At 41.8% G+C, this 18801-nt stretch overlaps 1 protein-coding gene and 1 pseudogene across 3 annotated transcripts in view; both read left to right on the top strand.

Moving 5' to 3' along the window:
• The window catches only part of FMN2 (formin 2), a 402924-nt gene that overhangs the window by 72872 nt on the left and 311251 nt on the right, over positions 1–18801 (top strand). The window lies entirely within an intron of this gene.
• LOC111731536 lies at positions 2997–5463 on the top strand (annotated as a pseudogene).

The following is an 18801-nucleotide window of genomic DNA, read 5'->3' as shown; positions in this document are numbered from 1 at the left end:
AATGCTGTCAGCCCAGTCACAGGAAGACAATCAAACTGGCTTCCTTGGACAGGCACAGCAACTCATTGATTGACTCTCTCACATCAGATGGTTAGCAAAGGGAACTAGATCTCTCTTCTTCCACTCCAGTGGTAGGAAACGAGGAAGGCAGGGAAAGAGAAGGGAGGAGGGCGTGATGTGTAGGTGTTAAGGCATGAAGCCAGGCCTGTGGAAAACCAGGGGGAAATCGCAAGCGAATGAGCCTGAGGAAACTCGGCATGATCCGTCATTCAGCACATGGACTCCGCAGCACCGCTGAAGCCTGTTTCAGAGGTGGCCTAGTGATGCAGCTCAGAGACATGAAAGTGAGAACCATATTTTTAAGTCAATCAAATGTAAAACATATACTTATGGAAAAATCGGAAAACTTACTGAAACAGGATTGTCTCAGAAAATCTAAATACTGTGGTTGGCAATCCCATGAGATACCAAATTTGGGGGTCAAAGAGATACTGGTTTGTATAAACTTTGTTGATAGTTGACGTTCGTTTATTTCATTCATGCATTTACATAATTACTATACATAGAAACATATTTATGTTACTGTGTGCTATATGTCTTTTGCTAGGTACTAAGATTATTCCTCACATAACGTAAAATGAAAGTGGGGCTAAATAGAGATGGCCACAGTGTATTAGAGATGAGTTCAGGCAAGACGCTTGAGGAGACTCTTGAAAGGCAGAGCATTTAGGCTGGATCTTAAAGGCTAAGTAGGGTTTTGATAGACAACGTAGGCGGCAACAGGATGTTTAGGAAGAAACAGCACAAAGGATGACACAAAGGTGTGAAGTGTGTATTTGGGTAGGAGTAGACCAGGAAGGTTGGGAGGTGGGTGTGTGGAAGGGGATGATGGAAGCTATAAACAGAACAGCAGGGTGTGGAAACCAAGTTAGACCTTTGGAACTTACCGTCTAGGCAGTGGAAGCAGTTGAAAGTTTGTGCAAGAGGACTTGTGCTTTAGGAGAGTAAGTATACATCAGCATGAAGGATCAATTATAGGAGAGACTGAGGGCAATGAGATCACTTAGGAGGTTATTGTGATATCCCTGATAGAGGGACTGAAAAGCAACATAGGTTCAATGAGCTGTCGATTGTGTATGGAGTTTGAGGGAGAATGCATCTCAAACATTGATGTGCTCGTGCATCACTGTTCTTGTAAAATGGAGATTCTCCATCAGGAGGTCGAATGGGGACTATGATTCTGGGTTTCTAACAAACTGCTAGTCCATGAGTCATATTTTGAGTAGCAAGATTTGAGATAAGTCCAGGGAACCATCTTGTGAGGCTGGCTCTGTGTTTCATTAATTGAGATGTTTGCATGAGGGGAAGATACAGACTTCACGACCAGACACATCCAGTATGAGGCACCCTAGCTAAGAGGTAGAAAAAGTGGATTGTTGTTTCAGAAGTGAGACTGAAGCTTGACTGAATCGGAAATCCCTGGATGAAGAAGAAAAGGAGAAAAGCGCGTGGTGCAGATTTCCCAGGAGAAACAGCGTTAACAAAGGGTCCAAAAACAGAGTGTTATGGGAGATGCGGAACAGAACGGACGCCTCATGCTTACTTCTTCATGGCACTAAGAAATGTGTCTTTATTTACTTATTTGTATACAGGAGAAATAAATTTTGGTCACTTGAATGACATAACGTCCTAAAGTTCTAACCCTCATGCTAATCTGTAGCAACTTCAAGAACGTATCAAAACTCTGCTCCTTCACAGCTGACCCCAACCTGCTGTTGATGTCACCAAACTACATCTTTATACTCTATGTGTCCAAAAAGAAACTAATAATTATTTCTTTTTAAATACATTGGTCTCTTAAATCAAGTAGAAAACAACAAGTAGAGCTACAAAGCAAAGTCACACCAGTACTAGCTGTCTGTGATCACGTCCGTGTGGAGTGTTACAGAGATTGTTCTTTCTCCATAAGGCTTTGAGCCTCTGCCCAGTGTCCTTCCGTTCCCAGCTTCAGGGCAAGGGTAGTGGTAAAGATCTCTCAGCGCAGGTTTATCTGGGAATGTCTTCAGGTCTCCCCCATTTTCAGGTACTTTTGCCCAATGTAGGATTTTTAGTTAACAGCCTTTGTCCTTCAACACTTTGAATGCATGAACCCAGTGCCTCCGGCCTCCATAGTTTCTAATCTGCTCATAATCTTATTGGCAAAAGGATAATGAAAGCCAGCCCCTCTCAGCTTTATAGATGTTAATAATTTAACTTCTCTTGTGAAGACGGCATTTTCCTATAATATCGTGATAACAGTTAAGTCACAGCATCATTTTTAAGAAAAAGGAATGGAATATTTTATGTGTAGACAGTCTAAGGTCTTGAAAAAGACAAGACTTATTGCAGATTTTCAAATTATAAATGAAAAAGTCACTGAAGCATCCTACATGTTTTAATTTCTAATAAAGTTAATATCAATTTTTCTCACAAAAACAAAGTTCTTTGAGTTTGTCTGGTTGTTTGTTTGTTTGTTTGTTTTTTAAGTGTAAAGGGGTCTTGAGACCAGGAAGTGAGAAAAACACTGTGATTTATCGCCAGCCGTGGCTGGTCCGTGTCTTGCTCTGACCCAATAATGCACCATTGTGATGGAATTACAAAAATCTCCTATATAAGGCCCTGGCTGGCCTGAAGTTTTTGTCCGTAGAGCCCAGGAAGCTGATTTGTGGTGACCTGTTGGACTGGACTAGTTAGCTTGTTTTCTCCTTTTCGCTGTTGTTGTTTTCTTCTTTTTTTTTTTGTCTTTATTCCTTCTTTTACTCGTTTTTCTTTTTTGTTATTCTCCTTTTTCTTATTTTTTTTAGTTGTTTCATGTTCTTTTTTATTGCTTTCTTCATTTTTTTCATTGTTTTATTATTTTCTCACATATTTTCTTTTCTTTTTTTATTTTTTTCTTTAAACATTTTTTAGTTAGTATTGTTAGTATTGTTAGTACATTTAGTAGAGTTAGTATTAGTTCTGTTAGTATAGATATCATTTATTTGTATCATTTATTAGCACAGTCAGTAAGCATAGTTAGCATCGTTTGTATTAGTATCAGTTAGCATAGTAGAGTTAGTATTGTTTTTAGCATAGTCAGCATAGTTAGCAGTTGGTATTAGCATAGTCAGTAGAGTTAGTATAGTTCGCTAGCATAGTTTGCATCGGTAGTTAGTATTGTGAGTGAGTGTAGATAGTTCGTCACCATGCTCCGTGACCTTGCAGCCATCCCTAGTGAGGAGCAGCCCCGCGTTTGGTGCTACGAGCTCCTGAACACCATTGGCGAGGGAAGCTTTGCCAAGGTGAAGTTGGCCCGGCACATTCTGACCGGGATAGAGGTGGCTGTCAAAGTCATTGATCGGCACGGGTCCTATAGACCTTTCCGAGAAGTGCACGCCATGCAAACCCTGAACCACCCCAATATCGTCAAACTCTTTGAGGTGATTGACACCGAAAACACCCTCTTCCTCATCATGGAGCTTGTGGATGGAGGGACCTTGTCCGACTACCTTGAGGACTGTGGCGATATGACAGAGCACGAGGCCCGAGGCGTCTTCCGGCAGCTGTTGTCGGCGGTACACTACTGCCACCAGAGGGGCATCGTCCACAGGGACCTGAAGCCACGGAACATTCTCCTGGATGCCGACCGGAACATCAAACTGGCGGACTTTGGGCTCAGTAACGAGTATGTTGGCCAGAAGCTGACCACTTTCTGTGGCAGCCTCAATTACGTGGCCCCAGAGATTCTCCTGGGGCAAAGCTACGACGGCCCCGGAGTGGACGTGTGGAGCCTGGGAGTCATCCTGTTCAAAATGGTCTGCGGAAGACTGCCGTTCGTGGGAGACGACATTTGGGAACTAGGGAGAAATATTATAAGAGGGAGGTACCGTCTGCCCTTCTTCATTTCTGCAAATCTAGCGGACTTGATAGGGAAATGTTTAACCGTCCAGCCCTGCCACCGAGGAACACTTGACGAACTCATGAGGCATTCCTGGACGAACATGGGGCAGGAGGAACTGAGACCATATGAGGAGCCGCCATGTGAGGCCTTAAACTCCCAGGTGACCCAGCAAATGCGAAATATGGGATTCGAGCAAGAAACGATTGAGGAGGCCATCCGAGAGAAAAAATATGACAGAACGATGGCCACATACCTCATACTGAGCCACAAAGCGCCCAAGGGGAAGGGCCGCACCATCATCGTAAGGCCCTTCCCCGACGCGGAGTCCTCCCTTGCCAGTTCTCACGTGAGCCACAGCGTCCGGCCATCCGGCTGGGAGATCACAGAGCCGGCCAGTCCACCAGCCAGCTTGGACTGGAGCGCCGCCATTCTCGCACCCACACCTGAGTTGGGGACCAGCCCTCCCTCAGCACGACCGAGTCAGGGACCACCAGTCCCGCACCCAGACCGGAATCAGGGACCACCAGGCCCGCATCCCGACTGGAGGCAGAGACCGGCACTACCTTAACTGGACCAGAGTGCGGGACCACCTGTCCTGTACCCCAACCGGAGATGGGGACCACCAGTCCAGCACCCAGACCGGAGTTGGGGATCACCAGTTGCGCACCCCAACTGGAGGCGGAGAGCAGCACTACCTTAACTGGACCAGAGTGCGGGACCACCTGTCCTATACCCCAACCAGAGTCGGGGACCACGAGTCCAGCACCCAGACCAGAGTTGGGGATCACCAGTTCCGCACCCCACCTGGAGGTGGAGAGCGGCACTATCTCAGCTGGACTGGCGTCGGGGACCACCATTCCTGCACTTGCATTGGAGTTGGGGACCTCCAGCCCTTCCGCCCAGCCTGGCCCTTGGGGCACCACCTCCACCTACAAGAGCGGAGCCCCAGAGAGGCAGCCTGAAGTTGAAACCCCAACCACTTCCTCGGGCCGGAGCCAGGGCAGTCGGGGTTTGGCTAAAAGGTGCTGGGACTTTTGTGTAAAACATCTGTGCTGTGGGTCCTCCATCAGAAGGGGGAAGAACAAAGTGCAGCCTTCATAACAGAATCTAGACAACAAGGCAGGGCTGCAGACAAAGACTTTGGAGTGGGGGGCGTGGGCACAAGCCCGTCTCCCTGCATTTTAAAGGCCGAACTCAAAAATGCTGAGCTTCCAGGAGGCTGGTGATAAGGTGCGGGAATCGGCCAGAGGCTGGACGCAAACAGCTGCAGGTGGGAGCCGTGCAAGGAGGACATGCTGCGTGCGAAGGACTTGGTCCATTGGACGATGAGGTGTGCAAACTGGCCCGGAGTTCTCTGCACAGGATTCACATCAGGATGGTGCTGGAGATTTCTGTGGCCTTCAGGAGCACCGGACTGTTGAGTTCGGAGCACGCCTGGAGCCCTCTGGAGGACAAGAAAAGAGGCCGCCCTCACTGCAGATCCACTCCTTAGCCCCTAGCTGGGTCCAACTTGAGACTGGACTGTTCTTCTTGGGTCTCTTCTCCCCATCCCTGCTCCTCTCTTCCTCCATGTGTGTGGAGGAGGGGTGGTTCTTACTAAAGTTCTTGGTTTTCCCTTAACCTTGTAATAAACTGGATTGTTCCACAAAGATGTATCGGGTATCGTTTTGCATTCTCCCTGCAGAGAATTGGGGTTGTGCATCCTCCAGTTTGAGAAGCATGTAGTGATGTAGTGTGGGGACTAAATTAGAATTAATGGATAAATTACTAGAGAGAAATATCCTAGCAACTCCAATAGTAATAAATGTGGTTCCAAGGGGAAAAGGCCTGTGAGCCATTCTGCAAGGCAGAAAGGCAGACATTGTGTTACCTTCCTACACTCATTACTTCAAGTTTTCAGAAGGACCGAAGGGAACTTTTAGTCCTGTGGCCTGTGTTACTTAGGGCTATGAGGTCCATAATAGGATAGCAAAGTCCCATGAACCAGCCTATGTGGGGCATCAGAGAAGTGGTGGGGTTGTGGGCCCCAAAGTGGCTTGGCGGTCACTTACCTGTGCAGCTGAGTGTCCTCATGATGAAGCGGGAGCCGGGCCTTCCCTTTGGCACCTCGGAAAGGGGCCCTGATGTGTGAGTTTGACCTGGAAATGGAGAGGAAGCATGGGGGCAGGCGGAAGCTGGAGTGTGAGGTGCATACAGGACCGAGGGAGGGGGTGAGGCTGGGGAAGGGGTGTTGGAGCAGCACCCCAGATCACAGACTGACAGCAAAAGACAGCTGAGTCACAGAAGACAAAAGAGGAAAGCCTCTAGCTGAATACGGATTGTTCGGTGATGTCACACGGCACTGAGCTTTTGCAAGGTCTTATGAGATGTGTTGGCAGATGGCGTGGCGTACCACCCAGACCCCTTTGGGACTGAAGCGCTCTCTCCCAGCTGCTGGGAAAGTTGATTGTGATGATTCAGTCAGGTCCTTTGCCTGGAATTACCTCTTTCACAAGAGAGCAGTCTCATCCAAGTTTATCCTCCCTCTCTATTGGCAGTCTAAGGACGATACCTGGCCTACGTGGGGATGTAAAGGCTCTCACCCTTGCTCAAAGCACAGCTCTCTGCAGGGGCACCCAGCTCAGGAATACCCCACGGGGATCAGCTGACATCCTTGCTGAAACCACATGACAGTTCAATTCCTTCTGCTCAATCCCGTTTCCTTCCCTCCCTCACAGCTGTTGTTTCTGAGAGCACTCCTCAGTACAATTTCATCTCAGGGTCTGTTTCCCAGAAATCTGACCCAAGACCGATGTAGAGTTTATACTAGAGATTAAACTGCAAAAATCACTCATGTTTGAGGCTGCATCTCCCTAGGCTCTTTCCGGAACTGACGTCTCACTTCTTTACCTCAATCACCCTTTTTTTGCATTCCTGCTTCTGAAATTGTACTAGTAGGTGCTGGCTGCCCCACCATATGTGCAGCACGGCTTGACACATTTGAGGGGGGGGGGTGGGCATTTGCTTTAGTAAGGTCATATTCTCAGCTGTTTTGTAACATCTTCCACATCTTCTTTTACTTTCCCACACCCCTTACTTTGCAGAGAGCTGTTACAGTACAACTCTTTTTTTCCTAGTTTCTATCATTTACCTGCTATTGCTGAAGACTGCTCTTACCTTATGTCCTCTTTAAAATGGAAGAACACACAGCTCACTAATTAAATGTGCAGATCAGGCTGAAATGAAAGGCATAGCGAAACCACTGAGGAAAAGCAGGTAACATAGAGGGGCTGCACAGTTTAGAAATATGGGCGAGAAACTACCAAATGAGCCTCAGCACAGAGACCTGAAAGCTAATACAGCTGGAAGAAAGGAATGTGATACACTGTCATTTAAATTTCCAAGGAGAAATCTGGAAAGCAACAAGAGGAGCAAGGAAAAGAAAAGAAAAAAAAAGATAGGTAGGTGCTTTCAGGCACTTCAACATAAGCTTATGTTGTGGTGAAGCAGAATTAAAAACGGTGCCTTTCTTGGCTTCATTTTAACTCACACATCCCCACGTGGGTGCAAGGTGAACCTTCCGTGGAACTGCCATGTGGTAGACACTGTTTGGTGTTCAGGTGCTTGCGTAGTAGTGTGAATAGACAAACAAGGGACAGTTGGAAGACAGCAACAGAAACAATTCGGGAATGAGAGAGATATATTACAAGGAAAGGACATGGGATTGACACAGGTAATTTCATCCACTGCCGAGGGAGAGTGAAGACAAAGGTGAGCATGGGAGCAAAACGTGCTCTAAGGAGGAAAAGCCAGTGCTAGAGTGTCACCTGTCCAAATGGGACAAGGGCTGGAAGAAGAAAAGGTAGATTTGAAAAGTTGGCAGGTACTTCCCAGTGTGCATATGCCGTGACAGTTAAAGAGAGCTGTAAAGAAGCATCACTGCAGATACAGACTAGAATGTGAAAACAGCCCTTTGGGGGATGAGTCTGAACCTGAAACCCGCTTAACATTCTGATGAGGAGGCATCATTAACCCAGGCATAGAGGCGATCGGTTCAGATAATATCTGGTCTATTTTCTCATTTTTAATTGATTCAAGAAAAGTGGTTGAACAAGTAGAATGTGTGTCCAGAAGTACAGCTGATGGTTCACTAGCCTATAAACTCATGTAGGGTTGGGACCTGGTCTTATTCATGTCTTTATCACAAGTGTCTACTGCAACAGATATGCTTAGTCAAAGTTTTATGAATTAATTAATGATAGAAAGCTGGGGAAAATAATATTCCTGCAGTGGAGTTCCACACTACATTTCTGGCAGTCACCAGTCAGTACTTCTGAGGGTCTTTGAGAACTTTCCCCGAAGAGTTTGTATTCAAGAAAAAGATCTGTGCTTCGCTGCCTGTCCTGGGCTCAGAGTGTCCTTTTTCAGGGGTAAAAACTCCCTCAGCATAGGTTCAGGGAGGCTCCCACGGTTAAAAACTAGATAGCTTCCCTCTTTCTTAAGTCCAAGTGTGAAATGGAAGAAGCTGATATGAAGTATTCATTAGTTAATTGAACAAATGTTACATGCTGTATAGTTTAGTAGTTAAGGGCATGGGCCTATCAGCCAGAGGGCCAGATTTCAAATTCTGTCCCTGGAATTTCCTAATTGGATATATCATTTAGTAAGTTATCTAACCTTCCTGTGTTTCAGTTACTTCATTTGTAAAACAAGAACAATAATAGTCCCTGATAAATGAGGTTGCGATGATGATTAAATTAAAGAATCCATGTAAAACATTTGGGAGAATGCTGATAAGTAACAGCTGCATAATGTGTGATGCATGGGAGGTCAATGAACTCATGGTTTCTAATTCTGATTCAGGGGTAGGAACATCCATGGGGTGAATGTCCCATAATCGAATCAAGTGGTGCTTTGCTGAGGGACATTCTAGTTTTCTGCTCTTTGAGTCCTCTAGCATGTTCATCTTTTCTTATTTTCTTGCCAGCGAATCTTTGGCATTAATTTTACTAGAAAAGGGATACTGGATGAAATGTTAGAGGGATATGCAAATGATGTTAGACGCTGCCATTCTGCATTCCCACCGATTATACCGAGGAATGGCTGTCCCTCGGCCTCGCCAGCAGAGTATGTCACCACACTTTGGAATTTTTGTCAATCTAAGAGGTGAAAGAAAAACTACCTCAGTGTCGTTCTGCTGCTTTGAAATATAAAATGAGGCAGAAAGCATTATCTCCAGTGATTTGGAAATGATGACATAATATTACTGATAACATATATCAGAATTTGAATGGGGTTTTTACTGGAGTCTCTCCAAACAGACCTGTGCAGATAGTCACAGATTCCCTTGTAGTCTGAGTCTGTGACAGTTTTTACAGTACCGAGAATGTACTGATAACCCCAGGTGCCAGTTCCTCCACAGAATCCTCAGTTAGGTGTGGAGCTGAAAGTGCCGTATGTTTCAGCTTGGCCAGCCTGCCAGATGCGTTCAGGGTCTGCTTGTAACCATGAAGCATTTCTCCCTTCTGGGTAAATGAGAACTGAGAAATTTCTTCCTCTTTAATAACTGCTGGCATTTGCCATCATCTTCAATGAAAGGGACCTCAAGAATCATCTTGTTAATTTCTTAACCCCAAATTTCAAACTTATATGAGGACTCATAATTCGTCAAAGTATTTATTGAGTTGATAAGTTGAAAACTGCTAAGGGAAGTTACAGATATTAAAATAGGCATGGGAAGGTCGTTTTACCTAAGTCCGATCAGTTAGCAGGATCTCAAGCCCATGGATAGAACGTCACCCCAGGTAAGCCCGGGCTTTTTGAAAGGATAGAAACACTGCCATTTTCCTGACTGGTCTCCATAATAATTAATACTTCTCTGTGAGAAGACTCTTCTCCGTTGCAGAACTTAATCCATCCTTCACTCCACCTTCTCTGGCACCTGGCTGAGGACAATTCTCCTTAAATCGTACTTCACCAAGACACATTATCCCTCTTCAACTAAGAACAGTAAAATTTTAGTATCCACGTAGCTTATGGTTTGAAAGAAATTTACAGAGCACGTTAGTCATCGGCAAGTGTTTATTTGTAAATGTTTGGATCTTTTTAAAAACATTGTGATGATCCATTATACTCTTCAGCTATTCAAATAATAAATAGCTGTGTGTACTGTAGAAGAATCTCAGACTTAGTCATTTAAAAAGTAAGAAGCAAAAAATATGTATGATTTGATTCCATTTTGTTTAAAATGCAAAACTCTATATTTATATAGGTAAATCAGTGTATAAAAATGCCTGGAGAGCACTACAGAAACATAGCCTACAGTCAGCTACGATTATCCCTGGAGAGAGTTCTGATTAAGTAGGAAGAATTTTGGTGTAGATTATAAAGGTTAGCAGACTTCATTTCGGATTAAAAATAGTAACGAGTGATACTTTACTTGAGAAATGTTGAAAATCATGGTGAGACCAAATAGTAGGCAACAAAACAAAACAAAACGACTAACAAATAGAATTATTCTTAGTTTTATAGCTCCCATAACAAAAACAACAATACAAATAAGACTTTTTTACACAAATTTTCACCATATTGACCTTCACTGGATTAATCAAAAGTTTTCCAAAGAGCTTTTTTTAAAAGATGTCTTATGCATTGTGAAAATAGAAATATGTGACATATTTCTTGAGAAAGTTTTAAAATCATGATGGGACATTATAGTAGTGGGAAAAAAAGAAAAAAAACCTACTCATAGGAAACCCAACAACAGATCAGGGTACACACCTTCTGTTAAATGCCTGTTCCATTTGGGAGTCCTCAAGTTCATCTGGCTCACACTCCCACTGGGGAATGGAGGAAGGAGAGGAGAAAGGAGGGAAAGCCTGTCTAAGAGTCATTACTGCCTCTCATTCCCTCTCAAGGGCTCCTAGACAGGAAGGTGGCCTCTCAGACCCGCCCACTCAAGGACCTCGCGGGAAGCGCGGACCAACTGCTTCTGGTCTCCCTGGGCACAGAGCTGCCCCTGGGCCTGGAACTCTGGCTCACCTCTAGCCTCTGCACTTTATGGCAGAGCCTGGGGCAGATCGCAAGGTGCCTGGTACGCTCCAGGGGTGCTGCTGTGAGCAGAGGGGAGGCAAAAAGCACACCACACCACACACACCTGGCCTCAGCAGCCAAATCAGACTGAGAGCAGGTGGGCCAAGGCTGCGGATGCTGCAGTGAGCGACCTTGTGCCCACCCTGGAAAACCGCCATCTGTTCTGGAAACTGTGATGTGCAGCATCAGGCCAAAAAGTGCTGCTTTATTTTCCCTAAAGGGGAGAAACTCACCTCCACATGGCTTCCGTGTCTCAGTCTGGAGCTAGGAGACTTATGTAGGTAAGATGAGAGGAGGGCCCTAAAGACAGTGCTACAGACATGGAGGGAAAACGGAGCCTTCAGTGTTCTCTCCTGTAATGTGTGCTCATCCCCATGTAGTTTATTGCTGTCGTAATTTGCTTGTAATGCCTAGTATCGTTTGTGGATCCTAAAGGACTCTACCTCCATTGCTAACCGTAGTACAATCTTACTAGTTTATACAACAGGAATTATATTCACCCTCCCCCACCAATTTCTAGTCTTCTGTATTCAGTGATTACAGCATACAGTGCTGTTTTTCACTTTTGAGGGAAATCTGCTCTTCTACATGTTCATATTAAAGGGAAGAAATGAACTGGATGTCAAAAAACAAAATATGGAAAAATTTTTCTCACGGTGGGCATAGTAAATAAAAATCCATCTTTAATAGACACATTAAATCCATGTTTTATAGAATACTACCAACAAAAAAATATTTATCTATAGCCAGCTAAAGAATAAATTAATACTATAAAGCTTCCAATAAATTATTGTTAGGTAAAACAGGTGACCATACAATTTGTCTAATATTCACATTTTAAATTATATCCTTTTATATACAGATAGAACTCCCTTGACATCTTTAATCATTTTCCTTATAACTTTATTTTTCCATCTTTTTACAATGTGCAAGACATCTTGAAAAAACAGCTCTTTGGAAAACTTGATTAATGCAGTGAGTTTCAATATGGTGAAGATTTGTGCAAAAAAGGTCTTATTTGTAGTGTTCTGTTTTTATTATGGGAACTATAAAACTATGAATAATTCTATTTGTTCCATTTACTCTCAAGTTTATGTAAATTATATCCTCCAGTTATCCTGTCACAAGCACAGTTGACTAACCTTGCTCCTGAAATGTCTTCCAGACCATTCTGTCAGCATGAAAGGACTTGAAATCTCTTAGTCATTTTCTTAGAAACATTGATGGCAGGGAGAGCTCTAAAGCGTTGGAGAAGAGCAGAGATATAACAGGCTGAGCCTGTGTTGGAGAGTAATCTATGTAGAAAAGAAATATGTTCTTATCCCTTGACCTTAGAACATGACTCTAATCTCATTCATTCATTCATTCATTGATTCAACAAATGTTGACTAAACATCTCTATGTGCCAGGAACTGCTGTAGCCATTGGGGACCCAGTGGTGAACAGGACAGGCAGGATAGGACGTATGAAGAAGAGGATGGAATGGCAGAGCGAATAATGAGCTTTCAAATCAGTAACAGTCATGGAGGAAGTAAAGCAGATCAGGGATACAAGCGCAGGTGATTTTGGAGCAGAGATAGGAATGATGATATACCAGGATCTGAAAGGAGAGAGTATTCAAGTCAGAGAGAACAGGAAGTACAGATGGCTAGATGAAGTGTTAGAATGTCAAGACCCATGTGGCTGGAAAATCCTTAAGTTACGGACATGTGATAGGATGTGGGGGTGAAGAGCCCGCAGAGGATGGATCATGCTGGCCTCCTCCGGCCATAGGAAAGAATCTGGACTTCATAAAGTGAAATGGGAAGTCTCTGGCGGGAGAGAGCAGTCAGCATGATCCTGTTTCTGGTTGCACAAGGCCACTCTGGCTGCTGGGTGGATAGTAGGCTAGGAGACAAGAGTGGATGCAGAAGGTTGTGGTGGGGGCCAGAGACATGGAACAAATTTTGTAATATGTTTTGGAGATATTGCTGATGAGGTTTAATGATGCAATAGATGTGGGTTGAAAAGACGAAAAATCAAGGATGACACCCAGGCTCGGGGCTCATGCAGGATGAATGCTGGCACTATTAACTGGGATGGGGATAGTGCGGAGATGTGCAGGCTTGGGGGTGTGGGATATCAAGTATTGTGCTTTGCTCATGTGTTTGAGATGTTTATTAGATAGCGTAGTGGTGATGTTGGGTGGGCAGTTAAACATAACAGTTAAAGAAAAATTATTCCTTTGCAGCTTATGCTAACTCCAGGATTTCCGACTGCTCCACGGATGTGGGTTCCTGCTGGACTCATGCTTTGCCTGGGTCTTCCTTCCCCGTAATTCATGCAGACAAGCTTATGGGCATGGAGACATGTTTGACAGGAGGCTCTCAGAAGACTGGAAAAGTAACATTTAGAAATGTGAGAGACGAGTCGGAACTAATAAAAGAGACTAAAAGGGAGGGACCGGACAATTAGGAAGGAAATCAAGAGTTTTGTCCTCAAAGTGAAAAGAAGTTTTCACGGAGGGTAAATGATCTTGGCAGGTCAGCTAAGCTGAGGACTGATTGCTGGTTTATCAACATGGACCTTATCGACAACCTTGACAAGGGTATTTTCTATGGAGGGATAGGAACTGGAGACAGTGAATATGGACGAACATTTTGAAGTGCTGTCTGTGAAAGGAAAAAAAAAAGTAATTAGATGGTAGCTGGAGGGGAAAGTGGAGTCAGGAGGGTATTTTTTCTATAAATATTACTCTTTATAGACACTTCTGTTATTAACCATCCAACTGCTCCTTTCCCTGTTCATTAATTTGTTATAGATATTTTAGTAACTTTCTTCTTTACCCAACCAGTCGACCTTGTGTGCTGTGTGTCAAGACATAGAAATATATGACTTAAATGACAGAGAATTCAGGATGGTACTTCTGAAAAATTCAGTGAGGTCCAAAATAATTCATATCAACAATTTCAGGAATTGAAAAAAACAACCACATCAGCAGAATGAGTGTTTTAGCAAGAGGATTGAAACTCTCAGAAAGAACCAAAGAGAACTTTTGGAGAAGAACACACTGAAAGAGATGAAAGATGAAATAACAAGCTTGGGAAAAAGAGTCGACCAGATAGAGGAAAAGATCAGTGATATCGAAGACAGAAATCTAGAAATAAATCAGAAGAAAAAAGGGAGAAACTGAAGAATGAAAAATAATGAAAGAGAAATGCAAGAACTAGCCCATACCATCAGGAGAGGAAATATAAGGATAATGGGCATTCTTGAAGGGAAGGAAAAGGAGCAGGGATTAGAAAGCATTTTCAGACAAATAGTTGATAAAAATTTCCCAAATCCAAAGAAGGAGTGGAAATTTAGAATTCAAGAAGTCAACAAAACACTCAATTATCTCAACCCAAAAAGGCCTTCTCCAAGACACATTGTATTAAAATGAACTAAAATCAATTACAAAGAAACAATCCTCAGGGCAGCCAGAAAATAGACGGTAACCTATAAAGGAAAATCCATTAGATTATTGTTGGACTTCTCAGCACAAACCTTAGAAGCCATGAAGGAGTGGAATCAAATATTCAAACTATTAAATGAAAGGAACTACTAGCTAAGAGTAATGTATGCAGCAAAGCTCTCCTTTAGATATGATGGAGAAATATAGACCTTTCCAGACATACAAAAATTGAGGGCATTCTCCACTATGAGGCCTGCACTACAGGAAATACTGAAAGGGGTCAGCTCACCTAAAACAAACAAAATACATAACTAGGAGTAAGGCGACTAGCAGGCAGATAGAAGCAGAGGAGTGCAACCCTTACTAAGAACAGGGCATTATAAGCTTAAACAATAAGAAGAGATTTCTATAGCAAGATATTAATAAATGTTCAGCATACGTAAGGACAGATTGAGACAACAATGACAAATGAGGAGGATGTAAAGATCTAAATTTGCAAAGGGGAATGGAGATAAAGCACAGGCAGAAGAAAATAACTAATATATGTATGTATGTATGTATATATGTATGTGTATATATGTATATATGTATATAAAATATATATATACATATACATACTCTATGTGTTCATAATGGTAACAACATGTCAAAGATTCAGAACTTAGGTGTATAACATAAAACAAGAAGTAACAGAGGGAAAACCCCCAAAACCAAAGTAATAAAAACAGACATGCAAGGATAAGAAAGCAATGGAAACACCAAGCTACTAGAAAGCAAAAGATAAAATGGCTATAAGAAGACTTTCTATTTCAATAATCACCCTAAATGTAAATGGACTGAACTCACCAATAAAAAGGCTCAGAGTTGCAGAGTGGATCAAAAAATGAAACCCAACCATATGCTGCCTCCAGGAGACACATCTCAGTTCCAAAGACAAATACAGACTCAAAGTGAAAGAGTGAAAAAGATATTTCAAGCAAATGGCATTCAGAGAAAAGCGGGAGTAGTGGCAATATTGGATGAAATACACTAATACAATAATATTGGATGAAATACACTACAAAATAAAAAAAAAGTAAAGAAAGATACTGAGAGACACTTCATAATGATAAAGGGAATCATGCACCAAGAACATATAACACTTATTAATATCTATGCTCCCAATTAGGGAGCCCCAAAATATATAAAGCAATTACTAACAGAACTAAAGGGAGAAACAGACCAAAACACTATCATAGTAGGGGACCTATACACCCCAGATATAGACAGATCATCCAAATAGAAAATCAATAAGAAATATTGGATATAGACAGATCATCCAAATAGAAAATCAATAAGAAATATTATCAATAAAAAATATTGGATATAGACAGATCATCCAAATAGAAAATCAATAAGAAATATTGGATATAGACAGATCATCCAAATAGAAAATCAACAAGAAAATAACATCCTTAGATGACACATTAGACCAACTGGACATAATTGACATTTATAGAGCCTTTCATCCCAAAATGGCTGCTTATACATTCTTCTCTAGTGAACCTGGAACAATCTCAAGGATTGACCACATACTTGGACACAGAGATAGCCTCAAAAATATAAGAGGGTTGAAATCATACCAACCATATTCTCTGATCATAATACTTTGAAGCAGGAGAACACCTGTAAAAAGAAAGTGGGAAGAACCACAAATGGAGATTAAACAACATGCTACTGATGAATGAATGGTTAGAGAAGAAATAAAAAGGAGATATCAAGAGATACATAGAGATGAATGTTAATGATAGTACAACATATCAAAACTTTTTGGACATGGCAAAAGCAGTCATAAGAAGAAGGTTCATATCATTACAGGCCTATCTCAAAAGGCAAGAGGGTGCCCCAAAAAACAACCTAATGCTTCATGCCTTAAAAAACTAGAAAAGTAAGAACAAATGAAGGCTAAAATCAGCAGAAGGAAATTGAAAGAATCATCAAAACCCTACCAAAAAGTAAAAATCCTGGACCTGATGGCTTCACCAGTGAATTCTCCCAAATATTCAAAGAAGATTTAAAACCTATTCTCCTCAAACTCTTCTAAAAAATCAAAGAGGAGGCAATATTTCCCAGCTCATTTTATGAGGCCAATATCATCCCGATAGCAAAACCTGGTAAAGACAACACAGAAAAAGAAAACTACGGACCAATCTCTCTCATGAACACAAATGCAAAAATCCTAAATAAGAGACTAGTGAACCGAATACAGCAACATATTAAAAAGATTATATACCACATTCAAGTGGGCTTCATCTCAGGGGCACAGGGATGGTTCAACATACACAAATTGATTAATGATATCCCACGTAAACAAATTAAAAATAAGAATCATACGATCATATCAATAGATGCAGAAAAAGCCTTTGACAAGATACAGCATCTATTTATGATCAAAACACTTAACAAAATTGGTATAGAAAGAAGTACCTTAACATAATAAAGGCCATGTATGACAAACCCGCAGCCAACATTATACTTAAAGGTGAAAAACTAAAAACTTCCCTCTAAGATCAGGAAGAAGACAAGGCTGTCCACTATCACCATTGTTATTCATTATAACATTGGAGGTCCTAGTGAGTGCAGTCAGAGAAGAGGAAGATATAAAAGGCATCTAAATAGGAAACAAAGAAGTCAAACTGTCATTATTTGCAGATGACGTGATTCTCTATATAGAAAACCCTAAAAGCTCCACAAGAACACTACTAGAAATAATAAGCTAATACAATAAATTTTCCAGATACAAAAATCAATGTTCAAAAATCCATAGAGTTGCTATACTCTAAATGAAATGTCAGAAAAAGAATTCCTTTTGCAATTGCAACAAAAAGAATAAAATACGTAAGAAGAAATCTACCGAAACATGTGAAGAACATATATAATGAAAACTATAAGATCGTATTAAAAGAAATCAAAGAAGATACAAAGCAATGGAAAAATATTCCGTATTCTTGGATTGAAAGAATCAACATAGTTAAAATGACCTTATTACCTAAAGCATTATACAGATTTAGTGCATTCCCCATCAAAATCCTATCGGAATTTTTAAAAAAATAAAACAAAAAATCAACAGATTTATATGGAAGTACGAAAGACCTCGAATTGCCAAAGCCATCCTGAGAGAAAAAACAAGGGTGGAGACATCAGTGCCCGACTTCAAAGTATATGACAAAGTGACAATAAAACTGGGAAAACTGGAAAGCCACCTGCAAAAAAATGAAACGAGAGTGTTGTCCATCCGCCACACACCAAAATTAACTAAAAATGGATTAAGTACCTGAATATGAGACCTAAAACAATAAAATGCATAGAAGAAATCATAGGAACTAAACTCAAGGACCTTGGACTTAAAGAGAATTTTATGAATTTGACCTCAAAGGCAAGGGAAGTAAAAGGAAAAATAAATGAATGGGACAACATCAAACTGAAAAGCTTCTGCATGGCAAAAGAAACCATCAACAAGGTAAAGAGACAACCATCTGAATGGGAAAATACATTTGCAAGTGAAGGCTCTGATAAGGGCCCAATATCAAAAAATACAAAGAACACATACAACCCAATAACAACAAATTCAATCAAAAAAAAAAATGGGCAGAGGACCTGAACAGACACTTCTCCCAAGAAGACATACAAATGGCCAACAAACATATGCAAAGATGCACATCATCATTAGCTGTTAAGGAAATGCTAGTCAAAACCAAAATGAGATACCATCTCACACCTGTTAGAATAGCTATTATCAACACGAGAAGTAATAACAAGTGTTGGAGAGAATGCAGAGAATAAGGAACCCTCTTACACTGCTGGTGGGATTGCAAATTGGTAAAGCCGCTATGGAAAACAGTATGGAGGTTCCTCAAAAAACTGATAATTGATCTACCATATGATCCAGCAATCCCTCTACTGAGTATTTACTCCAAAGAGTTGAAAACTCATATCCCAAAAGATATTTGCACTCCTATGTTCATAGTAGTAGCATTATTCATGGTGGCCAGGATGTGGAAGCAGCTGAAGTGTCCTATGATAGATGATTGAATAAAGAAGCTGTGGTACATATATATAATGGAATATTACTCAGCCACAAGAAGAGATGAAATACTGCCATTTGTGACAACATGGATGGACCTCAAGATAATCGTGCTAAGCAAAATAAGCCAGGCAGAAAAAGTTGAGAACCACATGATATCACTTATATGTGGGCAACTAACGAACAGGACAAACAGAGACTCATAGTCACAGACAATAGACCAGTGATTACCAGAGAGGAGGAGGAGAGGGGGGAGGAGCGAAGTAGATGTGGTAAAATGGGTCAAATAATGTGCTGGCAGAAAGAAACACAATA

The sequence above is a fragment of the Pteropus vampyrus genome, unplaced genomic scaffold (assembly GCF_000151845.1).
Source record: "Pteropus vampyrus isolate Shadow unplaced genomic scaffold, Pvam_2.0 Scaffold383, whole genome shotgun sequence".
Classification (NCBI taxonomy): domain Eukaryota; kingdom Metazoa; phylum Chordata; class Mammalia; order Chiroptera; family Pteropodidae; genus Pteropus; species Pteropus vampyrus.
This window is presented reverse-complemented; position numbering and strand designations above follow the sequence as displayed.